The 13,517-nt window shown below is 37.4% G+C and overlaps 1 protein-coding gene across 2 annotated transcripts in view; it reads right to left on the bottom strand.

Annotated features, from left to right (window-relative positions):
- The window catches only part of grm8b (glutamate receptor, metabotropic 8b), a 172,859-nt gene that overhangs the window by 36,809 nt on the left and 122,533 nt on the right, over positions 1 to 13,517 (bottom strand). The gene's annotated exons all lie outside the window — the stretch shown is intronic.

Here is a 13,517-nt window from a genome sequence, read left to right as displayed (position 1 = left end):
GGAGTTATTCTCTGTAGCAGTAGAGGTCAAATCGATCGCTAAAAAAAAAGAGAGTTTTTCCGGGTTGCATCCGTTGCTGGATCAGCTGAGAAGTTTGCGCTGTCATTATGCAGTACAAGAGCGGCCTCTAGAGGTGAAATAAAACTATCACTGATGCCTCGTGGAGTTTGTTTTGACACCTGAAGCTGTGTGCTGCACAAAGCGAAGCGGATTTAAAACAGACAAAACGGTATATACAGTAAACTACCGTACGTGTTTTCATATCATTATAAAGTAATACATTTGTTGACTAGATGCAGCATTATTAGTGGAGAACAGCAGTATTTTTGCAGTCGAGGCTGAGAGGACTTTACAATAGGAAAACATTTTACAATAGGATTACATTTGTAACATTAACTAAGGTTTCTGAACTCCCTGAAACTCCCTGATTTTTTTTTTCTGGGGATGTACACGTCACAATATCCCTCAATTCCCGCCCAAGTCATAAGGGGTGAGTTGCATTAGTAGTGTGTTAAAACTCGCAGTTAGGGTAAAGGGCCTGTCAATTTCCCAAACACACTTAAAGCAGTTGATCAATCACAACACACCTCCAACACAATCCAAACCTATTACCCATACGCACACCTGCCGTGACTCTCTGTAATACCTGAGGTTAATTGTGGAGTGTTGATACTTGCATTTCCCCATATATGTTAAATACGGCGTAAAGCAACAAAGGAGAGCTTTAAAAATGGTCAGTAGCAAAGAGCAAATTAACAGGTCTAAATGGAGCACTCAATCATTGAACTTGTCAGGCTAGAATTTACAGGGACTCGTTTAGAGAGAATGAAATACAATGCGTCTCTGTAGTGGACCGAGATCTACAACTCAACTGAATGGGAAGCTTTTACCTCACCAGAGGGAGCACTTACTCGTCTTGTTGGTTTAATGAATCACTCGGGTTCAGCCACATTAAAGAGATCTTGGACACAGTATCTTAGGAGAATGCCGCAAACTAAACCACTTAATCTCAAGCAAAGACTGGACCATGAACTTGAAATAAGGCTCTACTACACTGCAGAAATGAAGCCAACTTTGGCTTCTAAACAGGTCATGTAACCCCAGGGGATTCCAGGTGGTCCTTGAACGATTTTGCCTTGTTCAAATCAATCAATCAGTCAGTCAATTAATCAATCAACCAACCAACCAACCAATCAGTTAATCAATCAATTAATCAATCAATGGTGGCACTTGAAAGATTTTGCCTTGTTCAATTCAACCAACCAACCAACCAACCAACCAACCAATCAATCAATCAGTCAGTCAATTAATCAATCAACCAACCAACCAATCAGTTAATCAATCAATCAATCAATGGTGGCACTTGAAAGATTTTGCCTTGTTCAGTTCAACCAACTAACCAATCAATCAATCAATCAATCAATCAATCAATCAATCAATCAACCAACCAACCAACCAACCAATCAACCAATCAATCAATGATTAATATTAAATAGATTAAAACACTAATTGTGATTAATCGTGTAACCAGTCACATGATCGTGAGTGAGACTGCTTTTATTCAACAGTTCAATAAACAATGTTAATATTAAGCAACTTCCTTAAATACACTATTGCAGTTACTTTGTCTATTTTTGCTCTGTCAACGAACACAGTCAACACAGTAGTGCCTTTCGTGAAATAATCCCCTTTTTGAACATATCAGTTGAGTGAATTATTAAGTGACTCATTTATAATAACTGACTTGTTTTCTTTCTCGACTGAATCTGTGTTTTTGAACTACTCAGCTGAGTCAATGTTTCAATGATACACTCATAACGACAGTCACTTGTTTAGTTCCTGAAGAAATGTGTTTTTGAACAAATCTGTTGAGTGAATGATTCACTGATAGAGGCTTTGTTTTGTTTCAGAATGAATCAATGTACTTGAATGAATTGGTTGAAAGAATAAGTTAATCATTCACTCATAAAGACATGGGACTTGCTGGTGTAACAATGTAACTTGCAGAAAGAGTCAGTGAAAAAATCCTCACCACTAATTCACAGACTGACACAGAGGAGTTTATAATATAATATAATATAATATAATATAATATAATATAATATAATATAATATAATATAATATAACCACCCATAGAATCTGCGATTTTTGTACAGGCAAGCAACACCATAAAAATCCACTGTGAAACCATACAATTTTTAAAAGTGGGCTCTTGGAAGGCAAAGTGGTGTGTATTGATGCATCCAGTTAAGACAAGCCATTCTGTGGAGAAAACACAGTCCAATATGATCTCCTAATCAGTCATAGATCCGAAAGCTGAGAAAGTCTGGAGGCATTAGAGGGAAGGTTCTTTTGTCTAAATGAGTGATGAGTGGCAATACAGAGGACACAGAGCCCAATCATTAAAACCAGCATCTTAATTAAACTTCATTTATGTGGGCTAATTCAATTTGCCCCGAACAAGACCAACACATATCACAGTTTCGCGGCAGATGAACACCCCTCTGCTGTGGTTAGATGAGAAAATTAGATTAATGACAAATTAATTACAGAGATTTTCTTTAATCATGAGATTAATAAAGAAAAAAAAAGAAAAAAAAAAAAGGCCATTTTTGCTTCAGACAGCCTCAAATACATTTCCATTACAGTGACATTATGATTCACTGTTCTTAAGCTTCATGATAGAAAGCTTCAAGATAAAAAGTCCAGAATTTGACTGACATCTGCTGGGCTAATTTTGTGTGAGAGATATCTCACAATGCTTTTCACTTAATTTGACCTTGCAAGTGTCGATAAAGAACCAGTTTCCTTGATTTCCAAGAATCCAGAAAAAAAGTTTTTAACATTGAAAATACAATGAAAGCAGCAGACCAGCATTAGAATGATTTCTGAAGGATTACACTGAAGACTGGAGTAATGATGCTGAAAATTCAGCTTTGCATCACAGGAATAAATGATATTTAAACTAAACAATGAAGCTTCTAAAAATTCCACAGTGTCATTCTGGCTCATTCCTTTCAATCAATCCTAAGCCGCAGGAGTGATGGGAAGGAGAAAAAAAAAAGTCATTAGACAACACAGCTTCAGTACAACTGACAAAGACATTATGAAGAAGTAACTGCACTGGGGCCGAAGTGTGACAGATATCCCCTAATTAACAATCCAATATACTTTTTGGGAATCCTGTCAATGTCAATCTATAGAACATTTCACAGTAATGAGGAAGTGGAACTAAAGCTTCACGTGGCCAGAGCACTTTCATTCATTATGTGCTTGTTTCCCTTATTAAAAATGACAATTTGAAGTGAACATCAACAAATGGGCATGTGTTATATGAGCCGGTGCTAATGTTGTTGTCTCAATGACAGAATAACTGCGGTTTCTACCGAAGTGGAGTCAGATGCACCATATCTTTTTCCACATACAGTATGTTCCTTTTTTTCTTCTCCAATTAAAAAGGAATGTAAATCAGGCCACGCATTTGCATATGATGGTAATATTGCCCTGTTTTTTGACAGGATCGAGAAGGTATGAGGGAAGGCAAAAAAATTGTATTCTAAATCTTTGGAGTTTTAATGAAAATCTTGCTTGAAGACATTTTTTTGAAGACAGCAGTGATGGCTACCTGACTAGATTAAATCATCAGACCTCGCTCTATACAAATGGCACTTATAATTTGCAGCAGCTACATTTTAATGATCATCTCAATAAAGCTTTAGCGTGAGGAATGCCGCCATCTGAAGCTGTGATATTGCCTTCAACTGCATCTGAAAACCCTTTGCCGATTTTTATGAAATAGCTAGTGAGGTAAAGTTCTGCACAGGCACACAATTTTTTGATAATCTTAAACATTAATCATTAAAATGAGAACCTTTGGTGAAATTATTGTGCTGCATAATGAGAATTTTATATATTTACCAGTCGTTAAGCGACAACTTCTTATCCACAGTTCCATTATTGCAGGCGCAGCCCTCTGAAGCAACTGTACTTTCTTGTGCCTTCCTTGAGGGCATGATGGGATACGGAGGTCCTGATGTACTCCCAAAATGTTACCACCCCAACTCAATCATTTAGACTTACAAAATAACCTTCAAATAAATAACACTTTTCAGGAACTTTAAGGTCTTTAAGGTTGGGGGCTCTGGAGGAGGACGAGGGGCTGGGGTGAAGGCCAGAAATTAAGAGGAGATTGTGGCGGGAGAAACCAGGGTGGCAATGATGGTGGGAGGAGTCAGGTATGATCAAGGAGCAGAAGAAGCCATGCAGAGCTCCAGAGCGCAGCCAGGATGAAGGTGGAATCGAGGGAGGGAGGAGCCATGGTGGAGATTTGGCTGATGACACTAGGGGGATTACTGACGAAGAGGAGGCCAGTACACTCAGATGGGACCAGGTGACACTGATGGTCCTGGAGGCCGAGACGAAGCCGCAGTAATGAGCATCTGAGGTTGAGCCGGTGGGACTGAGGACCGAGGTGGAGCCGGAGGGACTGAGGACTGAGGTGGAGCCGGAGGGAAGGCATTGTCAGATGATGCAAAAGGGGTGGAGACGGAGTTCAGCGGACACCCCGTAAGTCCGCGGCTCAGGCAGGGTGACATCTGACCAAGGCGGAGCTGGAGGGACAAGGAAGCCCAGTGGAGCCGTAGGGATGATGGTCTCTGGTGGTGCCAAGGGATGGAGGAGCCAAGGTAGAGCCGGCAGGTCGACGGACCGAGTTGGAGTGTCGGGATCAGCGGCTGGAGGCAGAGCATGGGGATCCTCTTTACTAAGTGGAGTTGGAGACTGGAAGACCCGAGGCAAATCCACACAAGAGAATAGTTTCAGAGGAGTCAAGGAGGTGGGGCCGAGGAACTGGCTGGCTTTGGAATAGGAGGCGGGAGAGGGAGGCCTGGTGGGATCTCTGGAGACACAGGAGACTTGGAGCTGGGCGGGACCAACGGGGACACAGGAGACTTGGAGCTGGGGGAGACCAGCGGGGACAGGAGAATAAGGAAAACATTCTCTTCCAATTCATCATAAAAACAGTTTGCAGAGGCCAGCTGAAGCTCACCTATCAAAGTACCACGAGACCTAATCTATCAAAGTATTACAAGAGCAAGACGAGACTAGTCGCCTGGGTCAGGCACTGCAGTTTCCCAAAATCGCCTGCACACGCTCAGATGACGATACAGCTGTTTCACGATTGGCCAAATTCACCAAAGACAACGATCATGTGTGTTGCGAGTTTATTCTAACACATTCAGCTCAACTGATGCTCACAAATTCATGTTTTTATAACAGTAAAAACTTAATGTTATATTGTGTCTTTTTTATCAAAATAAACCCCAAAAATATAGACCCACTTTATTAGAATTTAAATAGTATAGGCTTATGTTAAACTTGATTCTTGTACACATTATTTCTAATTTTAGGAGAAACATCTGAGACAAAGGTGATACTCAAATGATATATAACTGAGAACTCCAACTGAATGATATAAAGTAAACCATTACTGCTACACAGCCTTAAAACTAATTTCAAATGAGATTTCTCATTTGTTTCTCCTAGCTTCTCAAATATTTATCTGTAATCTCAGAATTTCAGAAGAGATCTCAACAACATCTATATCTCTAACTGTTCTTGGATTTGCCAAGACACCAAAATCTGCAATCTAAAGTCAGAAATCTCAATATGAGCCTAACAGTTTTATTCACATTCTGGTACTCTTACTGTCTTGTCGTGTCTATTACATTTCTTTAAAGGAATTTCATGAAAAACATTGGAGAAAAAGGTGATACTCAAACGAGAACATAAGTGAACTCCAACTCAGTTATTTAAATCTCACTGTAAAAAAAGTTGATGCCTTAAACATCCAAATTGATTGTACTTAAAAATGTAAGTCATTTCAACTTAAATTACATTCAATTTACAGCAATGTAAAACATATGTAGTCATAACTTATTGATCATATATCTTTTTACAGTGCTTCAAGCTACTGCTAGACACCTTTTAAATAAATTACACAAGATGTCTCATTTGTTTCTCCTAGACAGGAATGAGATTATATAGAGATCAAATGGAGACTTTTGCCCAAGTCTCCTGCTTTTCATATGTTTTCTTCTGAAACAAAAGTCAAAGATTTCTATATGAAGATTTATCTCCAAATTATTTGAGCTATGATGTCTATGAGCTATGATTCATGAGCTATGATTCATTTTACACCCTGTACTTCTACTTTATGCAAACTGTAGTCTCATGTGTGTGTCTCATTGTGTTCTCCAAATTAATTTTAAAGTTGATAAAAGAGCAAACTTTGAGCAAAATAATATGGATTTTGTCACATATATAACATTCTATTCTGCCAATTTGAAGTTATTATACAAAATCTACATACTTGGCTGCCTTACGTATAACAGATTATAATAATTATATTTTTCATATAGCTGAAAAACACTAATAACATAGTAAAGGACATTTTTTGCAATCACATACTGTATCTTGTCTGGCAAAATAATGAAAGCGTTCATGCGGTACACAAGTAGTGCCAGGATTAGCATAAACGCTATATAGTCAAGGTAACAAGCTCTCAAGAGTGGTTCAAAAAGATTATCTCCATATATGGATGTGTTCCACAGGTTACATCGTTCAGAATCAAAAGTACTTGATTTGATAGCACACTTCAACAATGCGGTTCACATTCGCCTCATCGTACAACGGGCAAAAAAGAAGAGAATGAGTTAGCCATTCAATTCTGTCGTGACTCACAGGAGACATTTGGCAAAAAGCATGCAATTTTGATACTTCCAAAAAAACACGGACAAAGGTGTACTTATGAAATGTCTTCAAGTGCCCTCCACTTAACAGGCATCTTTGGCTTGCTTTCATTCTTCTCGTGGACACCCATTTACGCTAGCATAAAGGGCTCAGAGCTATTAGAGTCGAGGCAAGTGACGAGCACCGTGAGTGAAGCTCAGACCCAACACAGACACTTTGCGTTTACATTCCCTTTCATATGAAAGGCTGGGAAGCAGGTGCACGAGAGGGCTGAAAAATGCGCCATTAAACACACTGCCCACACCAGACGCTGTCATGTGAATTCCAAACATTTCAGGGAATTTATTTTAGAGGCTTTTTCTCAGCATTGAGACAAGAGAATGTTAATGGGTCATTCCTATTATGCAGTACATTTTCAAATCCCCACATACATACACTTACCACATTTTTTTAAAAGAAATGAATTGCTCGGCAAAGTTGCATTCAACTGATGAAAAGTGACAGTAAAGACATTTATAAAATATTACAAATAAATGTTGTTATTTTGAACTTTCTATCAAGGCATCCTGAAAAAAAAAGTTTGCACAAACATTGATATAATAAGAAATGTTTCTTGAGCATGTCACAACCCCAGCTTAGGTTTCCTTTTTTTGTGTTAGGACTTTTATGTTGAATCGTTTTCTGTTACCATTGTTCCTGTGTTCGGTTCCTGTTTGGCTTGTCACCATGGCTGAATCTGAAATCGCCCCCTAAACCCTCATTCACTATTCCCTACATTAGTCCGCTAATACGGTTCACTTGAAGGAGTGAATGAAAACGAGTGAGCGAATTCGGACAGCCGTTGAGCGTCAATGCGTCAACCACTACAAATGGCTGTCCCCTCAAATAGCGATTTTGGATTTAACCCATGTTTGTTCCCATAGCCACCCTTGATTGTCTTCATAGTTAGCCTTGTTTCGTTGACTACAAATCACCTTAACCTGTCCCTCATCAGCCCCTTGTTATCTTGTATATAAAGTGTTTGCTGCATCTGGATCCTACTCTCGATCCTCTGAAACAGCCCCTGTTACAGAACAGCAAACCAGCATATTAGAATGATTTCTGAGAGATCATGTGACACTGAAGACTGGGGTAATGATGCGGAAAATTCAGCTTCGCATCAGAGGAATAAATTAAATTTAAAATTAGGGCTGTCGATTTAATGGATTAATTTAATTAATTAGTTATGGAAAAAAATGTGTTAATTATTTTAACGCACTCACCCCGCCCCAGACCTATGTAGGTCATCTTACATTTCATACAGTGGATTGGTGATGAACATGAAGCAGAGCGACAACTTACTGTGTGATAAAGGCTATAGAATGCAGTTAGATGCCCCTAAAATGTTCAATATTGGGGCAAAGATGCCCCTGTGTGAGTTTTTGTCTCATATCTTCTTTTATGTTCCACATAAGAAAGTCATACAGGATTAAAAACGACACGAGTGCGAGTAAATGATGACAGAATTTTCATTTTTAAGGTTAACTATCCCTTTAACACCCATTTACCTATTTAATACCCCATAAATCTCATGGCATGTTTATGCAATTGAAATTGCAGTGTAAATGCATTCATACCATCTAAATACCAATTAAGATGCAGCTTCTGAAAAAAAAAACATGGCCGTTGTAGCCTAAAAGTTTATGTGTAATTATATGTTAAATGCAGTCAAATATTTCTTTCTAAAGCAACTTTTTGTAATGTCTATTTGATACTTTAAATTCATATCACAATAATGACTTTTGTGGGTAATTTCTCAGCTAATTAATTCGCTAATTAGATTAATTAATCGGCACATCACGTAATCAATGAGAATCAAAATTTGAAATGCTTGACAGCACTATTTAAAATATATTAAAATAGAAAAGTATTTCACAATATTACTGTTGTTTTTATACCAAAGTGTAAACACAGTCAGTTACATCTTATAAGTAGAGTAAACAGTTGAGAAAGAGAGTGTGCGTGTAACAGTATATTGGATCTGTGCAGCTCTTAAAGTGACTGCAGCCTAATAAACCTAAGCACCATCTGTGTGCTTAAAGTTAACCGAACAACAATAGAGAAAGAGAAAATCACTCACGGCTCTTGACAGAAGATATTTTGTAGCTTTAATAAGAATCAGTGTATATTTAATTATTTAATTATTTTTATATTTAACTTTTGTTAAATAAACTTGATGTAGGCCTACCTGAAACCCTATACACTGACGTTAAAATGACATTTACTGTTTATGCAGCTATATATCTCTATGCTACAGTAAAACACAGTTCACTTTTAGAATTTGTTGGGATAGCCTACTTTCTTCTCTTAAAAAATAGAAACATATATATTGGTTATATCATTTTCAGTTTTTAAAATATATAAATATAATTTACATTTATTTTACACACTTTATTGTATCGCATCGCCTATTAAATACTGCATTATTTAAAGAGTTATCGTTTTTTTTTAAATATTGTGAAGCCCTAATATATATACAGTATATATATATATATATATATATATATATATATATATACATTTCAAGCTACAGATGGTGGTCAACCAGAATGAGACTTTTACCGCCGCCGTTCCCGCGGCGGCAAAATTGGGATGTGTATTTGCTGCCTTTTACCGCTGAGTGGCGCTGTAATCACAGACTTTGAAAAGTGTCAGTTTATTCTCAGTAATTTGAGCTGAGGTCACAGATAAATTCAAGATAAATATTGTGGTTAAACGAATTCAAATTCATTAAATTCAAACAAAGTAGACACACGTTAACATTGTGAGCCCAGTTTTTCTATAATTTAGAAAGGCTATGTCAATAGGTTACTTGTCATTTTCTTCGTGTTATTTTAATGTGTTTGTAGATTTATTAACTGAAACATAACAGTGAAATAAATTAAAATAATTTACCGTGAAATTAAAACATTTTCAGGACTTGCAGCTCCTAACCGATGTAGTCGGTTTAAGCATTCTTTGTTATATTCAGAACTAAATATAGCCTTACATGTTACAAACTTTTAAAACAGAGAAAATAGTAGACGTTGGCGATTCAGACGGTAGCTCTGTGGTCAAAGCATTAACAAGAGCCTCTCGGAGCTTCAAACGATCTGAGATCGAATCTCAGTGTAGCCGACAGTGTTGTTGATGCTTAAATATGTATCTGTTTATTAAAGTCAATCATCTTGTTTAATTATCAATTGTACATTACAACATAAATTTGCTACATTCCCGCTGCAAAGACGACACATCTGATGAAGGAAGACTGTCAGTCGATCGCACCAGAAAATGAAGATGATGAAGCTCGTCTTTAATCTGCTAAATTATTTTTGTGTGTGTGTGTGAATCATTCACGAGATTGAGATGACTGACAGTATACCCGGCCATATCAACGGAAGACATTTTTCAAAACAGATTGAACAAATCAGAACAATACTTTCAATACAGTATTGCTTTCAATTAAAAAATAAACAATGAAAATGTAAAAGAAAAATAAAATTAATTAAGTTTGAAAACCCATCGCACATTTTAAGATATGAATAAAGTGTCGGGACAGTTTATTTATTTAAACAGGGTTGCATCGATAGAGTTTATTCCCTTTGTGATGCAAAATAAGAAACACAGAATCTTAGGCCTATTCTTGCAACATTTTAAATTTCTATTGTCAAAGAAATTGCAGCTAAATTAAAAAATTAAAACGGTACAAAACGGAAAAAGTTCAAAGCAACATAAATTAAGAACAGGCGTTTTTCTTTGCCTCTCTCGCGCTGGATATTTTTTTAGTAAGTTTGGTCTCCCTCACTGCGCGCGGTGGGTCTTTCTCGAAATTAAGCATTTCAGCGTAAAAAAACACCATACAGCTGATAATACTGTATATGTCGCTGTGTGTCATCCACACAAATCACGAAAGAAAAAACTGTAACAAATAGCTTTTGTTCCTTCAAAGATACAACATGCCTTGCTGAATTCACCTTACAATAAAACGAGGTGGGTCGCCAATAAAAGAGCTCTGTATCTGCTAAATTTAAATTGTTTGTGGAAAACCTATACAATCAATAAAACTACAATATATAATTTAATAAGATATAGGGCCTACTGTACATAGGCTATGGACTTTTGGAGATTTTGAGATTAATCCTTAAAAGAATTTTGCCTTTGCCTGCTCATCAGGCTGGCTCCGACACCATGAAAGACGGAACATTAACACCTCTGTCCTGCACCCCCACGATAAGGCAAAGTATTGCCTTCTCCAAACCCCCCACAGGCTAGCTGAGTTTGCAAAACAAAACAAAGAGTTTGCCACTCGTCGTGCCAAACAAATTATAAACTTCAATATTTAATTCAAAACAATCTCAAAACGCTTTGTGACATTTTGAAAAGCCGTGGATGCATTACTGCCACTGGAACCATGAACGCAACAGAATACTGGTTCTGATTTTATTGTTTGTCGTTTAAACGTCATATATATGAATTATTATAGGCTACAGAAGTAAAGTCATTGTATAATATTTGTTCCTTAGTGTAAAATGGAAATGCATGGCGATTTTATTTTGTAAATAGGCAAAAAAAATGTTTTAGAAGACAAATCTCTCTGCATCAACAATAGACTATAAAATGCATTAATAGGCTAATATAAAAACACCAGTAGTCCAAGTTAGTTCGGGATTCGAACCCGTGTCATCTAAATGATCGTAACGTAAGTTCAACCACTCGGCCACTATTCACTCGTTGCGATATGGCCTAACGTTCCAGTGTGTGTTCGCTCACACGAGCAACTGTGTTATAACTGTGTTATACTGTATGTATAAATATCAATAATATCAAGCCACAGGAGTGATGAGAAGGAGAAAATTGGTAATATATGTAAACCCTCATTAATAATGATAATAATAATTATTATTATTATTTTTTCTATGAATAAAATATACTAAATATATTAAAATTGTTTTTAAATAACTTTTTATGAATAATAAAAACAAGGGATAATCCAAGTCAAGAGATAATCCCTTTTTTTCTTATTTTCTTCACGGGACATGAAATGAGAAACAATTGATATGGACGTGTAAGACACTGATATACAAAAGAGTGTTTTAACACGGATCTCCACGTGGCCTCGTTTTCCGAAAGTCACGGCGTCCACTCACAGCGAGAGCACACAGGTAATTCAAAGTCATTATCAAAAGTGTTCTCTCCAATAAATTGTCTGACAATGATCATGGTGTCCTCTTATCCTCGCTTGAGTGGAAGTTTGCACTAAACACTAATTATCACACAGAGATTCTTAACTCAGTGAAGCATTCGCGACGCACGAACACACGCGCACAAAAACGCTCGCGAATGGACCTAAATGACAGTGCGAGCAAATTACATGGTATTCCGAACAGGAGAACAATGTTAGCATCAAGGACGTCCACCCTCTGCCCACCTTGTGCCCAACCATCAGACACATTCAAACATCAGACGCTGTAGTTTTCGCCCGTGGAGTTCTTACATTAGCATTCGGACCGAAAGTTTGTGACTTTGACTGACCTCTGAATCCATTTTCACAACTTTAATCCGAGCAGATTTCCCACTTCATATGAAAAGGAACATACTGTGAATGTTTTGTTGACACTCCTGTATAATCACTCCTACCTTAGCGCATAAGTTAGTTGTAAAAAGTCGCCCGTTTCATGGCTGGGGTATTGGTGAGGGGATGTGAGTGCTATTAACTTTGAGATCCAGCCCTGCATATGTAAGTGTGCGCCTACTCAGGGCCCAGTGAGGGTCCATGCAGCTGATCACCTCAGGCTACTTGTACCACTGTTGTGTTATTAGCATCAGAGCACCTGAAAAAGAAAGGATGTGGGTGTTCCTGCTCCTACAATCCAAACTCTTTGTACCTACATGCCCTCTGGAGTCTCACCTGCCATTTACAATAAATCAATAGCTGCACCAGAGAGGAGACCGAACTCCTCTCTGTGGAGAGAGCCGCGATCTACAAAAGAGAATTTTGAGAAGTTCATCAGACTTTACTTATGTGAGCGCTAGTGAAATTCCATGTGGCTTAGCATCCATTAAAGGAATATTCTGGGTTAATTTCAACGGACTAGCTATGTATCACGTGACAAAATCCAGTCGTTTCAATTGGGAATTTCATGTGAGGGTGAAAGATTTCTCAATGCAGAAAAATGCTTGTGTGCTTCATATATCTCTACACAATTGGCAATAGACCTTACACAAAAAGTTTTTAACAACCTAGAACCTATTCTATATGTCTTGTTCTTATGTAATCTTCATCAGAAATATCGAATCCAGGTAGAGTCAACATGAAATGACATTCGCAACTCATTTCACTTCTGTAATGTGATGTACGTACGTGTGTCAGGAATTAATTTTTTTTTAAAATGTAGGACAAAATGTAACTTTTCATCTTGAATTGACAGGATTGTGTTTCTATACCAATAAGTTAAACTGCAAAAGACACCCGTATATAAGCACCTTTGATGAATCCCAGTGATTCTTTTGAATCTTTAATCTTCTGAATCAATTAACTAAAGATTTATTTCAAGACTATTTCTGCAAGATGCATCTTATGCCAAAGGATATCCCCGAGTATGATTTTGTGTTGAGTCATTTACTCAAACGATTCATTAATCAAGTTGTTCACAACCAAATCAAGTAGTATCCCTTACCATTTGTGCCCCTACAAATCTATTAAGAGACTCTAGAAAGCATCATAAAGTGTTCTTGACAGAAATGATCT

The sequence above is a fragment of the Squalius cephalus genome (genome assembly GCF_949319135.1).
Source record: "Squalius cephalus genome assembly, chromosome: 23".
In the NCBI taxonomy this organism is placed as follows: Eukaryota; Metazoa; Chordata; class Actinopteri; order Cypriniformes; family Leuciscidae; genus Squalius; species Squalius cephalus.
Note: the sequence above shows the minus strand (reverse complement) of the source record. Positions and strands in the feature narration are given on the sequence as shown.